General features: G+C 34.1%; 1 long non-coding RNA gene across 1 annotated transcript in view; it reads left to right on the top strand.

The window, feature by feature from the left end:
• Positions 1 to 23,984, top strand: part of LOC118198191 (uncharacterized) — a 104,036-nt gene extending 80,052 nt beyond the window's left edge. Inside the window, exon 4 of the long non-coding RNA XR_015044382.1 lies at positions 23,324 to 23,984. This is a non-coding gene — a long non-coding RNA (uncharacterized LOC118198191). The remainder of the gene's footprint in view (positions 1 to 23,323) is intronic.
• Positions 23,985 to 25,416: the final 1,432 nt, after the last annotated feature.

Below are 25,416 nucleotides of genomic sequence, written 5' to 3'. Positions count from 1 at the left end.
AAATAGGAATCACAGAAACACGTGGTGCTTATCAGCACTGCACGCGGTTATAACTAGATTTTTAATCAGAGTTGCACTGGCCGCCTACTTTTACTGAGCCAGGCTGTCTGAACAAGCATAAAGAAATATTAGCGAAGTTAAAATAGGGAGCGAGGGGCAAATGCACATTACGCTCAAAATCTGAACTTCAAATAATGGAAAGCAACCACTGAACGGATTTTTATACCCTCTGGTAGTACCAAGTGCGAGGAGGTAACGCCATCTATCGGCAAAAATAATTGAATTAAGACAGTAGAATTTTAAAGGCATTAGGAAGGACTGGATTGGACTTCAAATCATTAACTAAACTTTCTAAATCTTTGTGAATGTGAAAAGCCTCAAGAAAATCCAATTCGCCTATGGAAGAAGCCTTTTGGATGATTTTTGCAGACCCAAAATCAAAATTATGGTTAAAAGTCCAGCTATGATACGCTATTGAAGACTTGTTAATTTCCCCTTTTTTGACATAAGATTCATGTTCCTTGATACGAAACTTCAACGCTCTTTTTGTTTGGCCAATATATCTTAAACCACACTGACATGATATACTATAAATTCCCCAAGAATTCAAGACAGAAACGCAATCTTTTAGAATCGAAGGGTGAATTTTATTAATAGGGGAGAAACCGACTTGAAAATTGAATTTTCTGGAGAATCCGTGCAATTTTATAGCTAACAGAAGGATAAAATGGAAGCACGACAAGGTCATTGATATTATTTCTAACAGTAGAATGTCTTCTTTGATGGGAATCTGAAAATTTTTTGACGGCTTTATCAATAATCACGGGAGAAAATCCACGGTCAATCGCAACTGCTCTCAAATAATTAAGTTCATTGGTAAGCAAAGATTCAGAGGAACAAACTTTTAGCGCGCGGAAAACATAATAGTAAAAAGAAGCCATTTTATGCTTAACAGGGTGGCATGACTTGGCATGGGGTGGTAAACAAACTGCAAAGGGTTTACGGTACACAGTGGTGCTAAAATCGGTTTCATTGCGGATTATAAGAATATCGAGGAAGGGGAGGGAATTGTTGGATTCAATTTCAAGAGTGAATTGGATGGCTGGATCAATTGAATTCATAATAGATAGAATCTCGGATAAATCCTCTTTATAACCGTCAAAAAGTGCGAAAGTGTCGTCAACATACCGAATCCAAAGACGAAAAGATAATTTATCAAATAATTTCATCTCAAAATAGTGCATATAAATGTCAGCAAGTACCGGACTGAGAGGATTACCCATAGCCAATCCTTCAACTTGACGAAAATATGCATTTTGGAAAACAAAGTGGGTTTGACTTAGAGAAACTTTAGTAAGCGAAACCAACTCATTAATTTCAGTATGTGTGAAGTGAAATTCCCGAAGCCTAGTTTCAAGACAATTTAGTGCTCCTTCGACCGGAACATTAGTAAACAATGATTTGACATCAAATGAAACCATAATGGAACGAAGTGGGGAAATATTTTTAAGTTTATCAATGACTTCAACAGAATTTTTTACAGTGTGAATATTGTTATCAAGTAGAGGAGAAAATCTGGAAACTAAATATTTGGCCAAAGGATATGAAGCAGTACCTATGTTGGAAACAATTGGTCGAAAAGGAATACCTGTTTTGTGGACTTTTGGAAGAGCATAAAGTCTAGCGCAATTAGTAATAGGCGGAATAAGTGATTTCTTCAACTGAGTTGGCAGAATGTGGGAAGATTTAATAGCACTTTTTACTTTCATGATGTCCGAAGTTGAAGGATCTTTAGGGATCGAGCAGTATGGGCCTTCATTTATCAATTTAGAGACTCCAGTAATATATGTGTGTTTGTCCATAACAACGATCTGTCCGCCCTTATCAGCTTTAGAGATAATGATATTAGTATCAGAATGAATTTCACGTAAGATCTCATTTTCCTTTTTGCTAAGATTATTATTGTCATTTGTCTATTGTCATTTGTTGATGAAAATTGTCTTCATTATTTATTGGTGTTTTTTTCATGTTATAAGTAATTACTTGTTTGGACTTTCGGAATTACATTTCTTTTGTTCACTTGTTTCTTGCTTGTGCCCTTTTCACAATATGTCCACTGACAGGAACCGATTTTGTAAGTTACGCCTTAAGCGTACGAAATTCTTGAATCATCTACAGTTTCTACTTAAATGCAAACATCAAAATTTCATTCCCAAATTTATACATGTGAAATGTAGCCTTAAAGCTTCCGTTCACGTTTCAAAAATTTTGCATAAATTCAAATTGGCACTTCTTCGTCACATTATAAGGGACACACGCAAACGTTTATCTAAAATTGAATTTGAATTATATTACCTCCATTTAAAAATTGCTAATTCCACGGAAAATTTTTCCTCATTTGAACATACATCCTGGTCTAGAACCGATACCGTTTGTCAACGGCATAAAAATGTGCTCATTTCTAAATTCCAAAAACTCACACACCAGTCGGATAGTCCCAATTATCTAGCTGATCTTCCCACTGTAAACGTTAACTCCATCATTAATATCTCCAATAGGAATCTTTCGGAGGATCAGTTAAAAGTATTAAAATATAATTTCAACTTTTCAAAGACATCTAAAGCTTCAATTCCTCAAATCATCGCCCCTATAGAGAAAGCCTTTAAATTCTCCAAAATTTCGGAAACGCAGAAGGATACAATCCGCCACCTAATTACTCATAACGTTAATTTTAACAATAAATCTTTGGGTTATAATCTTAGCAAAAAGGAAAATGAGATCTTACGTGAAATTCATTCTGATACTAATATCATTATCTCTAAAGCTGATAAGGGCGGACAGATCGTTGTTATGGACAAACACACATATATTACTGGAGTCTCTAAATTGATAAATGAAGGCCCATACTGCTCGATCCCTAAAGATCCTTCAACTTCGGACATCATGAAAGTAAAAAGTGCTATTAAATCTTCCCACATTCTGCCAACTCAGTTGAAGAAATCACTTATTCCGCCTATTACTAATTGCGCTAGACTTTATGCTCTTCCAAAAGTCCACAAAACCGGTATTCCTTTTCGACCAATTGTTTCCAACATAGGTACTGCTTCATATCCTTTGGCCAAATATTTAGTTTCCAGATTTTCTCCTCTACTTGATAACAATATTCACACTGTAAAAAATTCTGTTGAAGTCATTGATAAACTTAAAAATATTTCCCCACTTCGTTCCATTATGGTTTCATTTGATGTCAAATCATTGTTTACTAATGTTCCGGTCGAAGGAGCACTAAATTGTCTTGAAACTAGGCTTCGGGAATTTCACTTCACACATACTGAAATTAATGAGTTGGTTTCGCTTACTAAAGTTTCTCTAAGTCAAACCCACTTTGTTTTCCAAAATGCATATTTTCGTCAAGTTGAAGGATTGGCTATGGGTAATCCTCTCAGTCCGGTACTTGCTGACATTTATATGCACTATTTTGAGATGAAATTATTTGATAAATTATCTTTTCGTCTTTGGATTCGGTATGTTGACGACACTTTCGCACTTTTTGACGGTTATAAAGAGGATTTATCCGAGATTCTATCTATTATGAATTCAATTGATCCAGCCATCCAATTCACTCTTGAAATTGAATCCAACAATTCCCTCCCCTTCCTCGATATTCTTATAATCCGCAATGAAACCGATTTTAGCACCACTGTGTACCGTAAACCCTTTGCAGTTTGTTTACCACCCCATGCCAAGTCATGCCACCCTGTTAAGCATAAAATGGCTTCTTTTTACTATTATGTTTTCCGCGCGCTAAAAGTTTGTTCCTCTGAATCTTTGCTTACCAATGAACTTAATTATTTGAGAGCAGTTGCGATTGACCGTGGATTTTCTCCCGTGATTATTGATAAAGCCGTCAAAAAATTTTCAGATTCCCATCAAAGAAGACATTCTACTGTTAGAAATAATATCAATGACCTTGTCGTGCTTCCATTTTATCCTTCTGTTAGCTATAAAATTGCACGGATTCTCCAGAAAATTCAATTTTCAAGTCGGTTTCTCCCCTATTAATAAAATTCACCCTTCGATTCTAAAAGATTGCGTTTCTGTCTTGAATTCTTGGGGAATTTATAGTATATCATGTCAGTGTGGTTTAAGATATATTGGCCAAACAAAAAGAGCGTTGAAGTTTCGTATCAAGGAACATGAATCTTATGTCAAAAAAGGGGAAATTAACAAGTCTTCAATAGCGTATCATAGCTGGACTTTTAACCATAATTTTGATTTTGGGTCTGCAAAAATCATCCAAAAGGCTTCTTCCATAGGCGAATTGGATTTTCTTGAGGCTTTTCACATTCACAAAGATTTAGAAAGTTTAGTTAATGATTTGAAGTCCAATCCAGTCCTTCCTAATGCCTTTAAAATTCTACTGTCTTAATTCAATTATTTTTGCCGATAGATGGCGTTACCTCCTCGCACTTGGTACTACCAGAGGGTATAAAAATCCGTTCAGTGGTTGCTTTCCATTATTTGAAGTTCAGATTTTGAGCGTAATGTGCATTTGCCCCTCGCTCCCTATTTTAACTTCGCTAATATTTCTTTATGCTTGTTCAGACAGCCTGGCTCAGTAAAAGTAGGCGGCCAGTGCAACTCTGATTAAAAATCTAGTTATAACCGCGTGCAGTGCTGATAAGCACCACGTGTTTCTGTGATTCCTATTTTTTTCTTTCTATGTAATTCTTTCTCCTGATGAGGAGGGACCTTTAGCTGCCCTCGAAATCGATTGAGTGTTTCATTATACCTACGCTAAATATAAGGTTGTTTTTTACGATTTTGATTGTCACATTAGCGTGTTTCTCTTCTAGTCTAGTTTGTGCTATCAACCGGCATTTTCGAGAATATTTTACTGTTTATTGTTTTACCACGTGCACCATTTTATTTACTTCTTTCCACGTGGCCATCATTTTTTCGGATTTGGTTTATGCTATCAACCGGCATTTTCGAGGTAATTCTATATTTTTTCGGTTTACCACGTGCACGATTTTGACTTTCGTTGCTTCTTTCCACGTGGCTATTGGTTTTCAGTATTGGATGTTTCTCTCCTTTTGGAATGTTTTTGTCATTTGTTGATGAAAATTGTCTTCATTATTTATTGGTGTTTTTTTCATGTTATAAGTAATTACTTGTTTGGACTTTCGGAATTACATTTCTTTTGTTCACTTGTTTCTTGCTTGTGCCCTTTTCACAATATGTCCACTGACAGGAACCGATTTTGTAAGTTACGCCTTAAGCGTACGAAATTCTTGAATCATCTACAGTTTCTACTTAAATGCAAACATCAAAATTTCATTCCCAAATTTATACATGTGAAATGTAGCCTTAAAGCTTCCGTTCACGTTTCAAAAATTTTGCATAAATTCAAATTGGCACTTCTTCGTCACATTATAAGGGACACACGCAAACGTTTATCTAAAATTGAATTTGAATTATATTACCTCCATTTAAAAATTGCTAATTCCACGGAAAATTTTTCCTCATTTGAACATACATCCTGGTCTAGAACCGATACCGTTTGTCAACGGCATAAAAATGTGCTCATTTCTAAATTCCAAAAACTCACACACCAGTCGGATAGTCCCAATTATCTAGCTGATCTTCCCACTGTAAACGTTAACTCCATCGTTAATATCTCCAATAGGAATCTTTCGGAGGATCAGTTAAAAGTATTAAAATATAATTTCAACTTTTCAAAGACATCTAAAGCTTCAATTCCTCAAATCATCGCCCCTATAGAGAAAGCCTTTAAATTCTCCAAAATTTCGGAAACGCAGAAGGATACAATCCGCCACCTAATTACTCATAACGTTAATTTTAACAATAAATCTTTGGGTTATAATCTTAGCAAAAAGGAAAATGAGATCTTACGTGAAATTCATTCTGATACTAATATCATTATCTCTAAAGCTGATAAGGGCGGACAGATCGTTGTTATGGACAAACACACATATATTACTGGAGTCTCTAAATTGATAAATGAAGGCCCATACTGCTCGATCCCTAAAGATCCTTCAACTTCGGACATCATGAAAGTAAAAAGTGCTATTAAATCTTCCCACATTCTGCCAACTCAGTTGAAGAAATCACTTATTCCGCCTATTACTAATTGCGCTAGACTTTATGCTCTTCCAAAAGTCCACAAAACCGGTATTCCTTTTCGACCAATTGTTTCCAACATAGGTACTGCTTCATATCCTTTGGCCAAATATTTAGTTTCCAGATTTTCTCCTCTACTTGATAACAATATTCACACTGTAAAAAATTCTGTTGAAGTCATTGATAAACTTAAAAATATTTCCCCACTTCGTTCCATTATGGTTTCATTTGATGTCAAATCATTGTTTACTAATGTTCCGGTCGAAGGAGCACTAAATTGTCTTGAAACTAGGCTTCGGGAATTTCACTTCACACATACTGAAATTAATGAGTTGGTTTCGCTTACTAAAGTTTCTCTAAGTCAAACCCACTTTGTTTTCCAAAATGCATATTTTCGTCAAGTTGAAGGATTGGCTATGGGTAATCCTCTCAGTCCGGTACTTGCTGACATTTATATGCACTATTTTGAGATGAAATTATTTGATAAATTATCTTTTCGTCTTTGGATTCGGTATGTTGACGACACTTTCGCACTTTTTGACGGTTATAAAGAGGATTTATCCGAGATTCTATCTATTATGAATTCAATTGATCCAGCCATCCAATTCACTCTTGAAATTGAATCCAACAATTCCCTCCCCTTCCTCGATATTCTTATAATCCGCAATGAAACCGATTTTAGCACCACTGTGTACCGTAAACCCTTTGCAGTTTGTTTACCACCCCATGCCAAGTCATGCCACCCTGTTAAGCATAAAATGGCTTCTTTTTACTATTATGTTTTCCGCGCGCTAAAAGTTTGTTCCTCTGAATCTTTGCTTACCAATGAACTTAATTATTTGAGAGCAGTTGCGATTGACCGTGGATTTTCTCCCGTGATTATTGATAAAGCCGTCAAAAAATTTTCAGATTCCCATCAAAGAAGACATTCTACTGTTAGAAATAATATCAATGACCTTGTCGTGCTTCCATTTTATCCTTCTGTTAGCTATAAAATTGCACGGATTCTCCAGAAAATTCAATTTTCAAGTCGGTTTCTCCCCTATTAATAAAATTCACCCTTCGATTCTAAAAGATTGCGTTTCTGTCTTGAATTCTTGGGGAATTTATAGTATATCATGTCAGTGTGGTTTAAGATATATTGGCCAAACAAAAAGAGCGTTGAAGTTTCGTATCAAGGAACATGAATCTTATGTCAAAAAAGGGGAAATTAACAAGTCTTCAATAGCGTATCATAGCTGGACTTTTAACCATAATTTTGATTTTGGGTCTGCAAAAATCATCCAAAAGGCTTCTTCCATAGGCGAATTGGATTTTCTTGAGGCTTTTCACATTCACAAAGATTTAGAAAGTTTAGTTAATGATTTGAAGTCCAATCCAGTCCTTCCTAATGCCTTTAAAATTCTACTGTCTTAATTCAATTATTTTTGCCGATAGATGGCGTTACCTCCTCGCACTTGGTACTACCAGAGGGTATAAAAATCCGTTCAGTGGTTGCTTTCCATTATTTGAAGTTCAGATTTTGAGCGTAATGTGCATTTGCCCCTCGCTCCCTATTTTAACTTCGCTAATATTTCTTTATGCTTGTTCAGACAGCCTGGCTCAGTAAAAGTAGGCGGCCAGTGCAACTCTGATTAAAAATCTAGTTATAACCGCGTGCAGTGCTGATAAGCACCACGTGTTTCTGTGATTCCTATTTTTTTCTTTCTATGTAATTCTTTCTCCTGATGAGGAGGGACCTTTAGCTGCCCTCGAAATCGATTGAGTGTTTCATTATACCTACGCTAAATATAAGGTTGTTTTTCACGATTTTGATAGTGTTTTATTAACTTTGCATTAACTATTGTATTGAACAATATGGCTTATTGATCTTATATTGAATTATCAATCTTGTCTTGCATCTCGTAGAGAATCATTAGTATCGTTTTACCTTGTATTGGTATATATCTGTATATGTGTATGTGTGTATGCGTGTCTATATAGTTGTATAATGTATCCTCTTTACCTTGCATTGGTATTTATATAGTTGCATAATGTATTTATGTATTGTATCCTTGCTTTGTACACTAACTATTGTATTGAACTTACCATCAGTATTAAGATCATTACATCATCGATATCATACTATCAGCATTATTATCAGCCTAGTATGTAGCAGCAGTAGCAGTTTTGTAATATTTAGCATTGTATCAGTTTGTAGTACTGTTTGTAAGTATTCTAGTAGTAGTTTTGTAGTATTGTAGTATGTAGCAGTAGTAGTTTTGTAATGGTGTTTACTCCTTTGGTTTTCTATTGTTATCGCTATCTGTATGTGTTTTGTTCTAATTAAGTCTATGTGATTCTAGTATTTATTCAAAACTGGCACTTGCACCTTTGTAATCTTATGCTTTGTCAAAACTTCAAATGTACCCTTTATTTATCTATTTATTTATTTTTTTTTTTTTTGAGCCCTTGTCTGGCCATGTATTTGTTGAACTTTGACTCAATAAATACTAGGCCCGGGCGGTTGGTGTGAACATGCTTCTGGGCGCTTCTTTGGTCTTTTGGACTGCCACCTGGATGGCCTGGTCGCTGGGTTTCGGTGTATGGTGCGAGGCGCCTGTGTGTCCCATCTGGCTCGAGATAGAGGTGGACGTGTTGCATATGCCAATTAACCATTACGGTAAAGGGATGGTGCACACGTCCCCCGTCAACTATCAACTATCAACTACCAACTCGGCGGGAGTCAACCACTAGCTACCAGGCCGCAGCCCTGGGCGCCCCGGCTGAGCAGACGACATTTATAAAATGCAAAAAAGAGATATACATGTGCATACAAGGCACTTGAAGAAGAGCACAGCAATGTACAAAGAAATGTATACATGTGCATACAAGGCACTTGAAGAAGAGTACAATCAAAATATATGTATATACATATAAATACAAACTCATATACACATATATACACAATACATACATAGATATTCCGAAACAAATAAAAGTATACATACTCCCACTCATATTGATATATACACCCATACATATACGTTATCATGAAGTTTACAAGAAGCATGCCATTGAGGTACGCGTGATCCTTAGTATAAATTAGGCACCATAAATAAAAGATATAAACATGTACAGATACATTACAGCATTCATATACAGTACGAATTTTATGTATGAGAACCTGGCACAGCATAAATACAAAATTACATATTGAACATACATATCACATACTCTGTTGCTGACATATTGAACTAGCTTATATAGACTTTTATGGCTACTACCTTCCAGTGTCAGAAGAGTAATTGTTAGTACAGTAGTCAACTATTGTTTTCAGTTTCCGCTGGGCAACTCTGTTACTTTGTAGATTCTGAAACCAATTTGGCCAGAATCTGGCTCCTGGTTGCTTGAGGCTGTTCAGTGCTGTGTGTGGGCAGGAGAACACAAAATGATCTGGATGACCCTCCTCCCCACATTCGCAGTTACCGTTCTCTCTCAAGCCAAAGCGGTAGAGGTATGAAGGAAAGGGCCCATGACCAGTGAGGAAATACGTCATGTAATTGCTATTAGTTTGGATTGTTGTCTTGACCTTGGGAATGAGATTGTAAACACGTCTCCCTGTGGATGCTTGATTCCAACGTTCTTGCCATATTCTTAGGAGCTGATGGAATGTCCGACTCTTTAGGTCCGAGACTGGCCTAAGGGTCGGGACTTCTCGCAAAGTGGATGAATCCACTGCTTCCTTTGTGACAACATCTGCTCTCTCATTTCCTTCTATTCCCTTGTGAGCGGGCACCCAGATGAGTAAAGGTAAAGGTCTTTGCGAAGCAGGCATGTGTGTTAGAATGTCTCTAATGCACAGTGGTTAGGGGAGCCTACCGAGGTACCGAAGGGCCCGCGTCCAATCTCAGATAACGCATAGAATTTTGTAAATGTATAGTGTCTTTGCAGCACGGGGGCACTCTACATATATGGCAAACCGAAAGTCATCACGAGAGGTTGATGGTAGGGGAAGAGAGGTGGTAGACCCTTGGATCTGTTCCCCCGGTGTGCTCTCCATTAAAATTGGGGGCGGAAAAGAGAAGTCGATCTGTCAACTGTATGGTGCTCAAGGCTACTGCTAACGACAGGCGGAAACTTTCTCTCCTTGCCGCCATGAATTTTGTGGGCTTGTTTTGATATTATTTATCAGGCAGGTGATATAAGTAACAAAACAGATATTTACAACAATAAACTAATATTAAATTTGGTTAGATATTTCTTGTTTAGACTAACTAGATATTGTTACGGAATTTGTATTTAGTTTGCTATTTTTAGTAGAATTAATTAAAATTGTTTTATATTCCCGTGCAATGCAGCACGAAGCTTATTTAAAGAGAAAGCTACGCCGGAAAAATTAAAATACAGGAGCACGCGCATTTAACATTTTAACAGATAGATGTCTCGTAATTGTACTCTTTTGCTATCTAAAAAAATCGAGAAAATACCAGAATGTTCTCGTGCTGATTAAAAAGCTTATAAAAGCTGGAGGAAAAAAATCTCAGTTCAGTTGTTTACTAAGTTTTTGTTGTTGATTATAGCGAATTCGCCGTGAGATCGGATTAGCTTTTCTACTTGCGTTCTGTAAAACTTTTTAGTACTTTAAAATATTATAACTACTGTGACTAGATATAACAACTAACTATAAACTGTTATTATACTGTAGAGTTATTAAACTTTTTTGATGGAAGCAGACGTGAAAAATCAGCAGTGCCCTCTCGGGAACTCGAACCCAGATCTCTCGAATGCGCCCCAGGTATGCTACCGTTAAACCACGAAGGTATGCGGAAAGAAGGGAGAGAATACCATATATACTCTCGCTTTTAAAGGGCGATTGGGGATTAGAGGGACCCAGTCGCCAAATCTTGATGGTGACGAATTATCGCCCACCACCTTTTAGTTCAGGCGCCACTGTAGAGTCATTAGGTTTTTTGATTGAAGCAGACGTGAAAAATGAGCAATGCCCTCTCCGGGAATCGAGCCTGGACCTCTCGAATGCGGACCGAGTGGGCTATCGTTACACCACGAAGGAATGAGCAAAGGAAGGAAAAAATACCTTATGATCTATGTAGTTAAATTTTGCTGTTTATCGAAAGTTATTTTTTTTAAATTTAACATTGCCAAAACATGAATATTTTTGCCATTTAAAACACTTCTGTAACTGGAAGTATGTGACTATGGCCAACGACTGCTATAAAATAGCCGGGTGAGGTGGTGGGTATATATATATATATATATATATACACTTTTGGTACTGCTGAGTGTAACAAAAAAAGAGAAATGCACAACTAGATGCTGTAGCAGTTTCCTATACAAAATTTCAGGGTTCTACCGCTAATCGTTTTTGAGTTGTGCGAAATACAAACATATTTACATACATACGAATGTATAGATGTCACATACATATTTACGTACATACGAATGTATAGATGTCACATACATATTTACGTACATACGAATGTATAGATGTCACGAAACGATTCTTTTTGAATTCATATTACAATTCGTTTTATAAAAGAGTCCTTTATTTTGTTCTTACGTACAAAAATCCAACAAAAAAAAAAAAAAAAAAAAAAAGTCATCCAGATGGGTCCGGGAACAAACAAAATGAATATTTCCTTTGAGATAGAATACCTGAAAATTTTCATGATTACAATACTTCCTTTACTTCGTACGAGGGAGCAAAAAATCCAGTCCTTAAAGCTGTATCTTTTGAATTTAACTGGAGAATGAAAATTAAGCCTATCATTATGTATATAAACTTCCAAATTAAAAGGGCCCACCAGCGGCCGAGCGGTAAAGACGCTGAACACTGGTAGTTCGGTCTGAGGTTCGAATCCCGCGAACGGGCTGGCTGCATGGGCGTTTTCGTGGTTTTCCCCATGTGTAACGTGTATACGAGCCAGTTTCCCTTAGAAAGTCCTCCACGAAAGGCATCCCTCCCTTTAGGCAGATAGCCCTCGTGTGCTTTGCCATAACTGAATAATCCAATCCAATCCAAATTAAAAGTCTGCTAGAGGAATTACGGCCAAGTTACCAATGGGGCTGTTTCACTGATGTGGCTTTTGAGCTAAAAATGTAAAAGAAACCTGTAATTGATACACGGACAAACGATATTATATTATAATAAATATTTGCTTTATTTATTTGTATCTTTTTTTGTTGAGAATAATATACACAGATTATGTTAACATATTGCTTCAGTACAATACGCAGGAATGAGTCATTATTTATTTGTATGCTGTGCAGGTCTTATTGTGTTCTTTCAAAGTTGTGCGATAAGGGAAGCTGTCATGCTGCAACTCACATTAAGTATATGTATACATATTGCATTGTTACGTATTTATTTTCAAAGTCACTTTTAGTCTGAAATCAGTTAGTCCAAAGGGGCTTTGTCCCTGAATTGTTTGTTTTCTTTTTGCGAATTTGCGTTGAAAACTTTAAAAGGCGGTATCACTTTTCATATCGTTGCCACCAAATACTATCGCCCTGTATTATATTTGAAGAAATTAAATGATGAAGATTCTGTATAAATGTATGTATGTTTCTGGCATTCTAATAAAACAACGGTGCCTAGAGCCATCCAATTTTGAATGACGTAATCCTACTACGAATATGGGCATCTGAAAGCTAAAATTTGAAATTTGGAAATCTTTTTATTATTGATTTCATATTTTGTAAAACTTTAACGAATTTTTGAGTAACAAACTCAACGATCGAGCAATAGCAACACACTACGGGGGGGGGAAAGTTTTTGTCTGCAGCGCGCGAAATTGTGTATCGGAAATTCTAAAGATATGCCTATTTTAAAATGTTGAACTGAATTTTATGGTTTAAGTGCAAAGAACATGATATTTAATAAGTAAAGGCAACACACAGAACGTTAAAAAAAAAACGCCTCGTTGGATGTAATTTAAATTCTAAAACCTTTCAGATTTTAATTTTTTTAAATTTTTAAATTAAAATATTAAAACAAATTCCAGACTTATCAAATGTTGATGCTGTTATTTTAATTTTTGAGATTCTTTTACCATTTATGTAACTAAAAGTTTGTATTCGATTTAAGGCCTCAGTCTCTTTTTGTTGAAGACGTCTTCCTTATTTTCGTTGTCATCCTCTATAGTATGCGAATCGGTGGATATTAAACAGATCATAAGAAAGGAAAGGAAGGTGTAATAATCTAGCATACAAGCCCCTAATTTCTTATATGCCCTATCCTTCCAATAACTGGCAATTTCTTTGCAGGCATACATTTAAGGCAAGACATTGGCGCTGTTTTTTTGAATTCAGATCTTGAATCTCTATCATGATATCTTGTTCATTAACTTTTCTTTCTTTATATTGTCTTTCTGCCAAACAAAAGTCACAACTTTTAAATTTTTATTCTTTAGAATAGTTCATCTCCGTGCAGGTTTATCTTTAACTCCATCCATTGAGAGGCTGAGAAACATGATCATATCAAAGACTGTAATTTGGTCTGCAATCATCCGTGACTATCGCACGTTTTCAAAGTTGGAAATTATTTTCGTAATAATACAGAGGATGCAAGGAACAATAGGGAAAATATTTTAATGCTTGATAAGAGAGCAGTAATGAAGAGAAATACCATCCTCCTTAATGTATATAAATTAATTTATAGGAATTTGAAAGGAGTAAAATTTTGATCAAAACGTTTCATTTGCAGTTTAGTCACACTTTCATCCTGGCTTCAGATTCCTGTGATGCTTAAATAAGTCCATTCCTGAGCATTATAAATATTTAAATTTACATAAAAATCTTTCACTACTCATAAATGTTTCTCGGCTTTTCATTTTTAGTGTTATATAAACCACCGGCGGCCGATCGATAAAAATGGCTGAAAACTGATAGTTCTCTGACCTGGGTACAATTCTAGGCGAACGGGCTCCGTGAATGGTCGTTTTCATCGTTTTCTCTATGTGCAACGTTATACGAGTCAGTTTTTCTGAGAAATTCCTCCACGAAGGCAACTCTCCCCTAAGGCAGATAGCTCTAGTGTGCTTTGCTATAATCCTCTAAACCAATCCAACATTATATATGCATCGTTTAATGAGCAATTATATTTCAAATATATTTAAGCATGCAACCCTCAGATCTGTCTTGTTACAAATATATTTGCCTATACTTCCCATACATAAAAGAAGGCTGTTTGTGTGAGGGAAGGGGAATTTGCCTTAATGAATTATATTTTTGATGAAGGAGAATTTTTTTTAATCGTATATATATATATATATATATATATATATATATTTTTAACTTGTGAATTCTATGCTTTATCCAAGACTGTAAAATGGAACTTTTTGTTCCAGTTAACGGTGACTGTTAACTAGTAATATTAATTAAATTAGTGAAAAAGTTCACTAGATTTCTTCATACATTCTTACAAAACTACATTCGAATTCTGAATTACACTGGGCATTGGTGATTAATGTATTGCGCAAAATCCTTCAACCTGAAAATTTATTTATTAGTCTATCTTCCTCCTTTAAACTATAATCGCGTTAAAGATACTTAAAGCAAGTACAATTAATAAAATAAAAAAAATAATTTCAGGTTTAGGCTTATGATTTATTTATTAAAATTAAATACTGAAATCAGTACAGTATTTTTAGCCGAAAGGGGCAAGTTGCGCAGAACGGCTAATTTCATTTCGAAATTTTTCGTCGTTCACTAAAACGGCATTTCACTTTTAAAATTTTTGCTACCAATTATGAGGGCCCTGCTTTATATTTAAAGAAATAAATAATAAATAATCTACACGAAAATATTGTTACAAAATGCCCAGCTGCGGTAAGATAGCTTCTCCGCAAGAAGGGTTTAGGGTTGTCAGAAAATGGCAACGGGAGGCAGGGTTGCCAGATTTGGTGCGAAATCTCCCATTTGGTAACAAAATGGGCGATATGCCATTGACGGATGGAGAACATTCTAGAACGAATGTTTACCGGTTTGGCCCAGAATGTTCTCGAAAGCACCCCAAAAGTTATATAAACCTGTTTGTACGCGGAGTAGCAACCGATCGCGAGTCTATTCAGTCTCTCGTAGTCTATAAGAGTTGATCGTCAGTCTAGTGTCGAGTTGGGCGTCGAGTGTATCGCGATTTACCGCATCGTGGAGGCTATCTTCGAGTGCATCTTGAGTTGTAGCGTGGAGAGTCTCGAGAGTAAGTAGAGTTCCGAGAACGAGCGAACCGAGTCGGGAGCTGTACCCTAGTGCTTTGCCCGTGAAGCTGTCTTCACCGTTATAGACTGATAGTCTGAAGGCTGTGCTGCTGATTGTTTCAGCGTGTGTGTCGTGGTTTTTCGACTATTGTAAACGTGTTTCTGGAGCTGTCCTGAGCAATATTGGCTAAATAAATTGTGATTTGATACTTCACCAAGTGTCGTCGTTAATGACTCCATATCCATGAACCCGTACAGAAACGCAACAGTATGTATATTTCTCACATTGTAGAAAACCAGCAGTGCCTAGAGACATCTAATTCCGAATAACGTAGTCCTCCACTCGAATATGAGCATTCGGAAGCCCAAATTTAGAATTTGTTTTATAATCTATTTCATATTTAACAAAATTTTAACGAATTTTTAATCAACAAACTCAACGATTTCAAAACGAGCAGTGGCAACACTGTGCGAAAAAGAAAAACATTTTTATCTCCAGTGCGCAAAACTGTGTATCGAAAATTCTTAAGATATGCTCTTTTTAAATACTTTGTGATATTGCTGTTGAATTGAATTTTATGGTTTAAGTGCCAAGAACATGATATTTAATAAATAAAGGTGACGCACAAAACGTTTTGGGCGTCATGTAAAATCTGAAAGCTTTCAGGTATTTTTTTTTTTATTTTTTTTTAAAGTTTATTCTTTTATCTTATTCTTCCCTCAAGAATGCAATCTAGATGCTCCTGAGTCTACAAAAATACGAATTGCGTTTACGTATCATTCATACAGCAGTAAAATTTGTTCCATATTGCAAAGAACATGAAATACACAATAACACATCATTTTCTGTTTCGCATTCAGCTGATATCAACAACGAAAGGCATATTCGAAATAAAAAAACCACACGAAATTACTATTATCACGCAGCAGTCTTTGAGGACTAATGCCCAATAAAAAACAAAACAAAGACGCATTTTTCTTCCAGTTAGTGGCAGTGAATTTCTTGAAGAGCACATTTCATGCATCCCAAATCTTTGGATTTGCATGCTTTTATTGAATCATAAAATAAGAGGTGACAAAAAATAAATGAAAATAGGAGATTTTTAGAAGGGCGTTTCAAGGTCTTTGGGTGCATTTTAGTTTTGTTATTCAATGCGCAAGACGTGCATGAGACTCAAAAACAATACAGTAATAACGTCGCAAATAAATAAAATATTTTTGCATAAAAAGACTTCACGTACGTGACTATAAAATGCATTTGACTGTCATAGAAATGAAATTTCCTTAAGATGATAGTCCATTCTATTGCTGCTAAATCTATATACGTGACATCAATATCTTTTACAGTAATACTATTACTCTTGAAGCGACCGAAAATATTTTATAACTTAATGTTTTAACTACATTAAGATTCATTTGAAACTGTCGATTGTGAAACAGGCATAGTAACATTTTGATTGACCCTTGTAATACGCAATCTATATCACCGCTGATAGTTGCAAACTCAAATGAAAAGTAAGTTCGTAGTTATTGCACGGAAGAAAAACTGCCAATAGAAACATTTTCTCCAATTGGTGTGTTAGTATAAATCATTTTAAAGCCCACTTTCATACATTAGGGAGTTTATTATTACGTAAAAGTGAAGAAAGCGGCTAACACTGTAATGAACATAATAAATGAAGAAACATGCCCATCCTTCACTTAACTTTTTATAGCGGACTAGGGTTACGCGGCCAGCCTTCGTCTGGCTTTTGAATGTACTAAAAAAATGCTTGAAGGGAACACCAAACGTTAAATCTAAAAATGCGCAGAATTTTTCTCTGCAGAACAATCACAAATTTAAAAAAAAAAAAAAAAAAAAAAGTATTACATATAACAAAATTACAATGAAATAAGCAATATCACTTATTACAAATATTAATTATCCTAATAAATAAATTAACAAACTTCCGTTGCCTTCTCTCGACAAACGTCCAGTATCCAAGAGAAACATATTTAAAAACTGCATAGAATTATCACCCTTCTTTTTCCAAGTGGCAACAGTGTTGATTTTCAACAGTCACCAATCCAGTATATAATTGAATGAAAAACTGTTGCCAAAACAACATTTCCAAAAGAATGAAACTATTCAAAATGATGCGATAAAATTGGAAAGATGAAAATAATAAAAAAATCTGATTCGAATTTTGAAAAAATCGCGTCGAGGTGCACTGCATCTATGTACCAAATTTCGAAGCCCTGGGTCTATTAGCTTACGCGAAGCACAAACGAAAGACACACAGACTCTTTTTTTTAATTATATATAGAGATTATTTTTACGCAGCTCATATATATATATATATATATATATGATGTACCAGCTTTAGTCGTAGCTTAAATTATCAGACGATAAGTTTAAAAAAAAAAACAGGATCCATTTATTATTATTCAGGAGAAATAGCAGTTACAAATCAAAATGTTCATATATTTTATTATTATAGTATTTTTAATTTCAACGAGACTGATCATTTATCTGAAATGTAATTACAACAATTTAATATGTATTCTTAAAAGCATTATATATATATATATATATATATATGTAATAATAAAATTCCATAGTCAAGAATACACTTAAATTTCTAACTGTATGTTCTTTTCATTTTTAATGGCGATGTTCTTTTATTTGAAAGTACGTGGAATTAAAACCACGAATCCGGAGTAAATAAAAAGAATTACTAATAACTTTTTGTATGAAGTTTACTGCATCGTGACATTTAAGAAAAAGCCCCGATATTCTTTTGCGAGTCCTTTTATAGCCTCTGGAAAGGCGGAGCATCCAAGAAATGACGTCAGCCTCGTCAGCCAATCCAGTTCGCTTTAAATATTTTCAGAACATTATAAAACTGTACGTGTAGAAAAGACGGGAAAAACAACTTGACTACGGGGCTGTGGATTTAATTCCACGTACTTTCAAATAAGAGAACATCGCCATTTAAAATGAAAAGAACATACAGTTAGAAATTTAAGTGTATTCTTGACTATGGAATTTTATTATTACATATATATATATAATGCTTTTAGGAATACATATTGTATTGTTGTAATTACATTTCAGATAAATGATCAGTCTAGTTGAAATTAAAAATACTATAATAATAAAATATATGAACATTTTAAAATTAATTTAGCCATATGTAAAACGCTAAAAAGCACACTTCTGGTCATTTCTGATGAAATGATTATTAGAATTTAATTACGTAACAAAGAACTCCGCTTTACAAGAGGTTTAGTTAACTACTAATAAGAAACTGCGCTTTGGGCAAATGTCTTTATGCATTGCTTCTGTATGAATAAAATACAGATTCAAACAATTTGTAATATATTTTTTTAATCACGAAAACTTTCAGGCATCATATATCAACGAAAATATCTATTTTGACGGCTCTCGAGTCCATTTAAATGACATTTTTGCGCGACTTCCGTACTTTTAGACAAAATAAAGGAGTATTTTTTCCAAAACGGATTATAAAATAGATTTCAGAAGAGGTGTTTTTCGTTACGTCTATACGTATGTACTGTATCTTTTTTTTTTCCAGCATTTAACAGAATAACTGATGACCTTCTGAATAAAATATATATTTTATTGGAGATAGATAATTTAAAATACAATTTTATCCGTTACAGCATCACACTCCAGCTCAATACTACATTTTCTTTCTCGATAAATTTTAAAACATCTGCTAAATGGTAATCTTTCAGAATTTTTTCAAACATTTTCTGACGTTGTTCAGCAACGGTTACACAATACAAAATATGACGTTGCCACTCACACACAAATTCCTATGTATATCTTGTTTGTCATGGTATGACAGATTAGCATATCCAGTTTGGCAACGATCTTTTGAGACACTCTATATATATATCCAACCTCTTATCCGTCTGAGTGAGCTCTGTTTTTTAGTTCTTATATGTTGTTAAATAATGCAATTTTTTTGCTTTAAAAATGATTGAATTATATTGTTCTTATGCTCCTGCTTAAGTTTTTGTGCTTTTAGTTAATCAGCATACAAGATTTGCAGAATTATCAACAATCTAAAAATTTAAGTGGCGTAGGCCTAACAAGGCGGCCATTTGTAGTAGCAGAAAGCATAGTGAATTAAGTCAGTTTATGCACCAACTTCAATGTCTTTTTTCCCAGTGGAACAAAAATTTAACTTAAAATTTTTGCACCGGAAATTTTGTCTTTTTGTACGTTGGAGAATTGCTTCTTTTTGGGTAGAAACTCTAATTTCAATTGCAAAAAAATGTTTTGATTATTGTTTTTAATTGTATCTGCGGTTTTAGGTTTTTCTGCAATTTTTAATTAAGATGTTTTGAGATTTTATATATATTTCCTTCGCTATGAAATGAGGATTGAATTGATTGAATAAGAAATATATCTCTAATGAAATTTGTGTAAATAAGTTAAAATGAATTGCAGCAAGGAATGCGTATAATTAACCGTACAAGGAAGTCACGTGGTGTCCATATCAAATTTCTGAACATGCGCAGCAGAATTTAGTAACTGTTTTGAATAGTGATGGGCAAGCTACGGCCCGCCGGAAAATTCTATCCGGCCCGAGGATAGAATTTTAATTTTCTAGTCCGAGGTATATTTATATATTATATATCCATCTCCTTTTCTACTTTGTTTAAATATTATTTTTTTTCTTTCTTATTTTTCAAAGGACTGAGGGTCTTTTTACTTTCTCTATTTTTGTTCTACAAAACATAAATTGACGGAAGTGGCAAGCACAAACAGCTTTCAATCAAAAGTGTTAAAAGCGGAAGTTCTTTGTTAGTTATAGCTGTAGATTGGCCACAACAAGTGTTACTTCTTTCTCGGGGAGCAGACATATGGGAATCCAGTATGGGTGAATTAGACATTATAGAAAAACTTAATTATCTTAACTTAATAAGAAATCTTCTTTTATCTGTTTGCTGGACAAGACTTGTCTCATTTCCAGAGGTTAAATTCAATACCCTCAGCAAATGAAGAGAAGCTTAAGAATTATAGAGATGACTTAAAAAAAACTTCATTTTGAGTTCGAACGAATATTTTTACCATACCTTTCAACGTAAATTGTGTTGAATTAATTGAGTTGCAATCTAACAATCATCTCAAGCAGTTGTTTCTAAATATGACAAAGTTAGAGCTTAGAAATCATTATCGAAAGTACGTTTCCCAAATTTAGTATCTCAGGTCCAGAAAATCAGTGCTATGTTTGCTTCATTTTATATATGTGGACAAGTGTTTTCAACTATGAAAGAAAGAATTATTTCAAAAGTTGACTGACAAATGAGCATTTAGCCTTGTTCCTTAGAATCAGTACATCTCACTTCGAACCTCAATAAATGAAATCGCAGTTTCATTCATCTCATTAACATATTTAAATTGTAATACTTGTATGTTGTTTTTAAAATTTTAGGAAAATTTACATTGGCCCGCCAAACTTTTTTTTTTTATTTTTAGCCCCGCGACCGAAAACGTTTGCCCAGGCCTGGTTTAGAACATGGGTGTTAGACATTTTCGGAGATTTTTGGGTTGCTTTGTTGAATTAAAGGAATGTGTCAAGCCACAGTAATCAACAAAAAATTTATTGAGAGCCGTATAGCGAGTTTTATATTTATGAATGACAAAAATGTAACTTATATAACAAATTTCGCATAAAAAACAAATTCTATTAGTAATAACGACAAATTCTATTGTATTTGACAACTTTACATTTGCTTTTTAATAATAGAAAAGATAATTTATTAGGAAAAATATAATTATAAATCTTTTAATGTAAGCATTGAATTTTTGGTTTATCTAACTTTTAACATTCTGTGTATTGCTATTTAGTTAGATAGACGTCGTAACTATTGTAAATGTATTTCAAGATAGCTTTCTGGAATATTTGTTCTCATTCTGCATTTTTATGTTTTATACAGGAAAAACTTTTCTGGCAGATATCTTTCAAAAAGAGACGTCATATATAGAAAATGTTTAAGTGTTTCATTGATTTAAATATAACTTAAATTAATGAAATTTGTTTAAACGGACTTCAGAATTAAATCCATTTAAATAAATTTTCTTCACTTTCAGTATCACCGACACTGTGTACTTTTCATTTGAGAATTCGCCGATAACACTGCAGAGTTTTCTGATAAATTTTCAATCAATACAGTATATTTTTCTGTGTTAATGAAATGTCTAGACATAGTTTCAAAATAAATTAAGTTGCTGGTTTTAGCATGAGATCGTTTCAATTTCAAATTAATTTCGAATTCTGTAGTTCTTTGAAATATGGTTTATTAATTACTTTTGATCCTAAATTCAGATTGTTAACTCAGTTAGGTAAGCGGTTAAAAAAAATCATCCAGACAGTTTAGTTTTCATTTTCAAATTCAGCGTCGCATGTATTCACATTTTTTGGTTATGATATACAGGCTAGATTTTTTTGTCTCTGAAGGTCACATGCAGACCACAGGTTGAACGCAGTTTCACATGTTTCGTAAGCATGTTTCGGTCACATGTTTCGTAAGCATAAGCTCCGGGACATGCTGTTCCACTTAGTCTTATTTATAATTTACTTCGAGCGATTATTTATCTTCGGGCTGTATTTTATTAATTTGCATAAAAATCATGTATTTTAATAATTTGTTTGAAAAACAATGTCCGATAAACGTAAGCGAGTAAAATTAGAGTTGTCTCAGAAATGCATTTTTATGTATGTTGAATGTTTTCAATGTTTGAAATACACAGCAATATATAATCTTTTATAATTTCTTTATATTTGTGTTGTATATATATTTAGATCATAGATAATTAAGGAAATAAATAATTAAAAATTGAGAAAAATCGAGCTATTTTATGATTATAAATATTTAATACTTTCATTATGGTCATGTTGTATGATTTGTGTATTCTGACTATTCGCATGGTCTTAATTTCAGCCTTGAAAACTGGGTGTTTCAGCAAATCGGTTATAAACTTTTAGGAATGATAAGAATACACCAAGACGATGAAAAAACACATAGCAATGCATGGTTGGAAACGCTTTCCTGCCGCGGTGGTGACGACACAAAATATAAGAAAAGAAGGAACGAACAGGATGAGAATATATATTTATCATGCTTAATGCAGCGGAAACAAAAAATAAAAACAATAACAAATGATCATCAAAGAAGATGTTCGAAATTACGTTCGAAACGTATCCTCAATATGGGATCGGCAAGGATAGTCAGGTGTATAATCCAGCAAGATCGCCAGACCTCGCTTGCATTGACTACTTCCTCTGGGGGGGGGATCCTCAAGACATTGGTGTACGGAATCCCCGTTAGAAATGCTGATGAACTTGTTGCACGCGTCTTGGCAGCTGATGAGGAAGTCCGGCCCATACCAGGTATTTTCCAGAACATCAGACCTTCGATGTGCCGGAGATATAAGGCTTGCATCAGGGTCCGGAGTCGTAATTTTGAATATCTTCTTTGATAACGATCGTTGTCTAATTTTGTTCTTATTTCTTGATTTCTGCTGTACTAAGCATAATAAACATGTTTCCTCATCCTGTTCATGTTCTTTATTTCTTGTTTGTTGCTGTTCTTTTTCTTTGTTTCCTGGTGTTGTCAACACCGTTCAGGAAAGCCTTTTCGACCATTCATTGTTGTGTGATTTTCCATCGTCTAGGTGTACTCTGTCTCTCCTGTTTGTAAGTTTGTAAGTGACTTGCTGAAACACTTTGCATATATAATGATTTGAAACCTGAGGACAAAATTCATATTTTTGTGAAAGGAATTTTTCAAAAACATCATTTCAATTTATCTGTTTTATTAAACATATTCAGAACTGTGATAAATTCGTACTTTGTATAGCCCTTTTATTATAAATGTTCTGTTAAAGAGCACAGATATTTTTTATTAAGTAATACAACACTATTATCTTCTCTAATTATGAATTTTGCTTCTTTTACTTTCAGAATTCATTCTAAAGTGCAGCAACGTGTTTCTTGCTACAGCCATCACATATAGCTCACGTACTTTTGCAGTTTATTAATAATTGGATAAATCCAACTACCAGCCTGCTGTAAAATCACACATGCCTTTTTTGATGACAATCGGAAATGAAGAGACTTATTTAATATTCAACATTTTGGCAGCAAATTTCGAATTAAATTAAACATATATATGCAGCATTTATGTTTTCAGATATTGTGTTTTATAATAAAGTATAATATATTAATATATATATGGTTGATCAAATATGTCGAAACTATTTTGTTTAAAAATATAGAATATGTATGTATACAGACTATTTATAAAAGCGCTCTGTGCTTAGAAAGTATATATATTATGTAATATGTATACATATACATTTTGTATGTTTTGTATACATAGGTTTTGTTTCCATTTCGTCAGACGGTGTTTAGTTTTTATAAAGTTGGCAGTAAGATAACAAAATACGTTCTCTCTATATATATCGTTTGCATGGTGTTAAATTGATTTCTACAAGCTTATTTAGCAACCACTTTATTTTGTAATAAAATGAACTTCTTTAATGTCAAAATAAATTATTTCAAAGGAAAATTTTCCAATGTTTGTAAGAAATACTTTCAGTAATTAAAATTTTCTGCTACTCAAGTGTATTTGAAATTTAATAAAATAGACTGACATGAAATAATTCTCATCAGTTACATAATCTTACCCAAAAATGCAAGTCGAATGAGAAACGAATTCAGCAGCTGTACATATGCAATAGACCTTAAAGCACTATCACACATATATCTGCTTTGGACGAACTGTTTCAAAAACATTTTCTAGTATATTTATCATTGGAAGAAAGACGCATCATCTTTTCTTGTCTTAAACAAAATGTTGCAAATTATACAATTTTCAACTCATCAACTACCAGAATCAAATCAAAGTATTTGATTGGGTGTTCTTATTTGGTAACTTCTGTATTTGTAACAGGTTACTCTGGTTCATGGTGACTACCTATTTATTGTTATGTAATAAGCAGAAAAATTACATTAAACAGTTGTTCTTCTAAATTGATTTTGATGTGTGATGTGGCTGTAGGAAAACGACTACTTTTCCAGATAATGTTCGTTTTCTGTGCAGGTAGACTTCTTACAGAAATGATTGTTAGCAACTTAAAACCCGTTATTTAGTTTACTACCTTTATGTTCTCAGAAATGACGATCACTTTCAGATGAGTACGTCTTAGAGAGGTAGTCGCTCTTGACGGTTTCTCCATGTATTCTTCCATGAATTTATATTATGAAGTTGTGTATATAATTACACATACACATAAACGGCATTTTAAAATGTATTTTGTTAGCATTTTAGTTTTGCGAATTTCACTTTCAACAAATGAATCTCCCAAATGTTAATATGAACTTTTACACGATTATGGTACTATTTGGTGTGTAAAACTGAAATATTGGCTAATCTTTGGAATAGGGTAACAGGTAGTTTGGCGACATTTTGGTAAGGTGATAAAGGTTACGAGCTAGGACTTTAGCAATGTACATGGATAAAGTCAAGAGTGTGCGCAATGCCATTTTTGTGCAATTCTGGGATGTTTTTTTAAGTGAAAATAGGTCGACGTGTACATGGATACCGTGTATGTGCAATTCTTAAAAACGCGGCAAGCAGTTTGCGATTCTGTACTTTCTCCCAATTTCGCACCTAATCTTCGTCATGATTAAGCACTTTTGTTCCATAAAAGTTCTAGCATAAGCATTATTAGGCTAGCAGATTGTTAGAAAAAAATTTTGAGTTTAAAAAAAAAAAAAAAAAAAAAAAAAAGCCTTTATTTTGTGAAAACAAAATGGCGTCCAAGCAAAAACTAGCAGGTTGCTGTAGCAGAGTTGGTCGCCAAAAAATCGCCAAGTTACCATAATCCAAAGATTAACCGAAATATTTTGGGTAGATTTCTTTTCTTGCGTTTTGGTTAGACTATGCACAAGATATTATCTTCAGTCAGAAATTTGATTGAAAATATAAAACTTTCCATCTCTAATGCTAAATAATCTTTATAGCAGTTTGTTTCAATCATTATTAAAATAAA

Source organism: Stegodyphus dumicola, chromosome 12 (genome assembly GCF_044657685.1).
Source record: "Stegodyphus dumicola isolate Sdum_Otavi_A_Nest chromosome 12, ASM4465768v1".
Classification (NCBI taxonomy): domain Eukaryota; kingdom Metazoa; phylum Arthropoda; class Arachnida; order Araneae; family Eresidae; genus Stegodyphus; species Stegodyphus dumicola.
Note: the sequence above shows the minus strand (reverse complement) of the source record. Positions and strands in the feature narration are given on the sequence as shown.